Source organism: Mobula birostris, chromosome 12, assembly GCF_030028105.1.
Source record: "Mobula birostris isolate sMobBir1 chromosome 12, sMobBir1.hap1, whole genome shotgun sequence".
Taxonomy (NCBI): domain Eukaryota; kingdom Metazoa; phylum Chordata; class Chondrichthyes; order Myliobatiformes; family Myliobatidae; genus Mobula; species Mobula birostris.
Window position 1 is genome coordinate 84173975 of NC_092381.1, and position 3450 is coordinate 84177424.

A 3450-nucleotide genomic window follows, 5' to 3' on the forward strand; every position below is an offset into this window, starting at 1 on the left:
TGCCTGTGCTGCGTAGGTTTATAGTGAGGATTGGTCCACTCTTTAGGCTGGGGATGTTCCATAAAAACGTAAGAAATAGGAGCAGGAGTTGGCCATCTGGTCAATTGAGCCCGCTCGCTATTCAATAAGATCATGGCTGATCTGACCATGGACTCGTCTCCACCTACCCGCCTTTTCCCCACAACCCTTAATTTCTCTACTATGCAGAAATCTATCCAATAGCACAGCGAGCTGCAACGACAACAAGGCTGCAGGTTGAGTACTGGAGTTTTCCTTCTCCTAGACAGACTGCTTGGTAAGGCTCATGAGTCTCATCTACCCGGGTTTGGAATCGGAGCTGTCCCTCTCCTAGACCGGCTGCCAACCAAGGCTGATGAGCCCAGCCTGCCTGCCTGGTTGTACCGCCAATCACTCGGTTGCGCCTTGACATAGAAAACGCAGGAAGACAGAGACAGCATGTGAAGGCGTTGCTATGGACACAGTAGTGTAGGACAGGCCATATGTGAGTGACCTCTTGGCAAGCCAAACAGTGGTCCTGTGGCGATCACCACACCTAGAAAGGAGAGGCTATGAAACCTTCACCTTCTTTAAGTGAGCAGGACATCCAGCCCAGGACTCACCCGTCCCCAGATATTAAACTGATAAGAACAGATGCTACACCTGATTTCAGCCAAAAGGCCGAAGCATAGATGGATGTGTTTAAGTTTATGAGCAGAGGAAAGAGGGTGGGTTCCAAGAAACATAACAAAGGATGAGGATTGGTGGATTCGCTCTGAGTGCCTGCAGAGCTCTGATAGACTAAATTTACCCAGTCGAATAAAATATGAAGAAAATATATCCTTTACAGGACTGTGAGGTAATGTATTGTTGTAAGATCCAGAGCTGAAGGAAGACATTGAGGATTGTAGGGTAAAGTTGAGTGTTGTAGTGATATTCAGCACTGGATTGATAGCAGCTGGAATTGCTAGCACCCACTTATACATCGGGTGGCATAACGCTTTACAGTACCAGCAATCCAGTTTCATTTCCTGTTGCTACTGTAAGGAGTACGTACCTTCTCCCTGGTACTGGTTGGTAGGTTAATCAATCATTGTAAATTGCCCTGTGATTAGGCTAGGATTAAATTGGGGGATTGCTGGGCGGCCTAGCTCAAAGAGCCAGATGGGCCTATTCCGCACTCTATCTCGGAGTTACAAAATACACGTGGACTAAGATGTTAACTGTCCTGTGCTATCACCAGTGGGATCATCCGTTGATCTGCCACCTGTCTTCAGGAGTTTCGGCCCGCTTATGATCAAGACTCCTTCGAGGTGGTGGGCCAGCAGTGCTAAAGCACCACCTCCCACTGGTGAGCTTAAAAACTTGGCATCTGCCTCTATCAGAGTTGTTGGTCACTTCCATCCAACAGATAGTCTACTCTTCAGATGTCTATGCAACTTCTGAAGGGTTTGCAAAAGATGTATACACTGTCTGACTATCTGCCCCTCTAGACATACTTGGTCCACACCCATGCTGATCCTTTCTCTGCTGCCTCTGCTACAGCCCTGCTGGTTGACTTGATCTCTCTTCTAGTGAAGCCAAGGTCACGCAGCCACTTCTGGAAAGTGAACGCAATAAACCCACGGTAGCCTACTTCGAATGGATAGCATGAGACCTTCCACCCTCTGTCTCTGCACTCTGATCTTAATTCTGCATACTTGGTTAACTTGCGCTCATGGGCTTCATCGATGTTGTCTTCCCAGGGGACTGTGAGTTCACCAATAACCACTTCTCTACTGATGTCAGACCATACGATTACATCTGGACGCAATGTTGTGAAAGCTATTTGCTCCGGGAAACTGCCTTTCCCATCCAGGTCGGCCTTGACACACCAATCATTGGCTGAAGAAAGTATGCTTGATCGTGAGCCTGTGCTGTACACCCTTGACTTGGAGCCTTCTTTCACAAATGATATGTGATGTTCTGTGCAACGTGGGGCATAGTCATAGTCAAAGTCATAGTCATAGTCATACTTTATTGATCCCGGGGGAAATTGATTTTCGTTAGAGTTGCACCATAAATAATAAATAGTAATAAAACCATAATGGAATTATGATGTAGTGGCCATTACAGAGACTTGGCTGGCACCAGGGCAGGAATGGATTCTCAATATTCCTGGATTTCAGTGCTTTAAAAGGAATAGAGAGGGTGGAAAAAGGGGAGGAGGGGTGGCATTACTGATCAGGGATACTATTACAGCTACAGAAAGGGTGGGTAATGTAGCAGGATCCTCTTTTGAGTCAATATGGGTGGAAGTCAGGAACAGGAAGGGAGCAGTTACTCTACTGTGGGTATTCTATAGGCCCCCCTGGTAGCAGCAGAGATACAGAGGAGCAGATTGGGAGGCAGATTTTGGAAAGGTGCAAAAATAACAGGGTTGTTATCATGGGTGACTTTAACTTCCTTAATATTGATTGGCACCTGATTAGTTCCAAGGGTTTAGATGAGGCAGAGTTTGTTAAGTGTGTCCAGGACAGATTCCAGTATGTGGACAGACTGACCAGGGGGAATGCCATACTAGATCTAGTACTGGGAAATGAACCGGGTCAGGTTCAGATCTCTCAGTGGGTGAGCATCTGGGGGACAGTGACCACCACTCTCTGGCCTTTAGCATTATCATGGAAAAGGATAGAATCAGAGAGGACAGGAAAGTTTTTAATTGGGGAAAGGCAAATTATGAGGCTATAAGCCTAGAACTTGCGGGTGTGAATTGGGATGATGTTTTTGCAGGGAAATGTACTATGGACATGTGGTCGATGTTTAGAGATCTCTTGCGGGATGTTAGGGATAAATTTGTCCCGGTGAGGAAGATAAAGAATGGTAGGGTGAAGGAACCATGGGTGACAAGTGAGGTGGAAAATCTAGTCAGGTGGAAGAAGGCAGCATACATGAGGTTTAGGAAACAAGGATCAGATGGGTCTATTGAGGAATATAGGGAAGCAAGAAAGGAGCTTAAGAAGGGGCTGAGAAGAGCAAGAAGGGGGCATGAGAAGGCCTTGGCGAGCAGGGTAAAGGAAAACCCCAAGGCATTCTTCAATTATGTGAAGAAAAAAAGGATGACAGGAGTGAAGGTAGGACCGATTAGAGATAAAGGTGGGAAGATGTGCCTGGAGGCTGTGGAAGTGAGCGAGGTCCTTAATGAATACTTCTTTTCAGTATTCACCAATGAGAGGGAGCTTGATGATGGTGAGGACAACATGAGTGAGGTTCATGTTTTGGAGCATGTTGATATTAAGGGAGAGGAGGTGTTGGAGTTGTTAAAATAAGTTAGGACAGATAAGTCCCCGGGGCCTGACGGAATATTCCCCAGGCTGCTCCATGAGGTGAGGGAAGAGATTGCTGAGCCTCTGGCTAGGATCTTTATGTCCTCATTGTCCACGGGAATGGTACCGGAGGACTGGAGGGAGGCGA

The 3450-nt window shown here is 46.8% G+C and overlaps 1 pseudogene; it reads right to left on the reverse strand.

Annotated features, from left to right (window-relative positions):
- Positions 1-463: 463 nt before the first annotated feature.
- LOC140206476 (U2 spliceosomal RNA) lies at positions 464-691 on the reverse strand (annotated as a pseudogene).
- Positions 692-3450: the final 2759 nt, after the last annotated feature.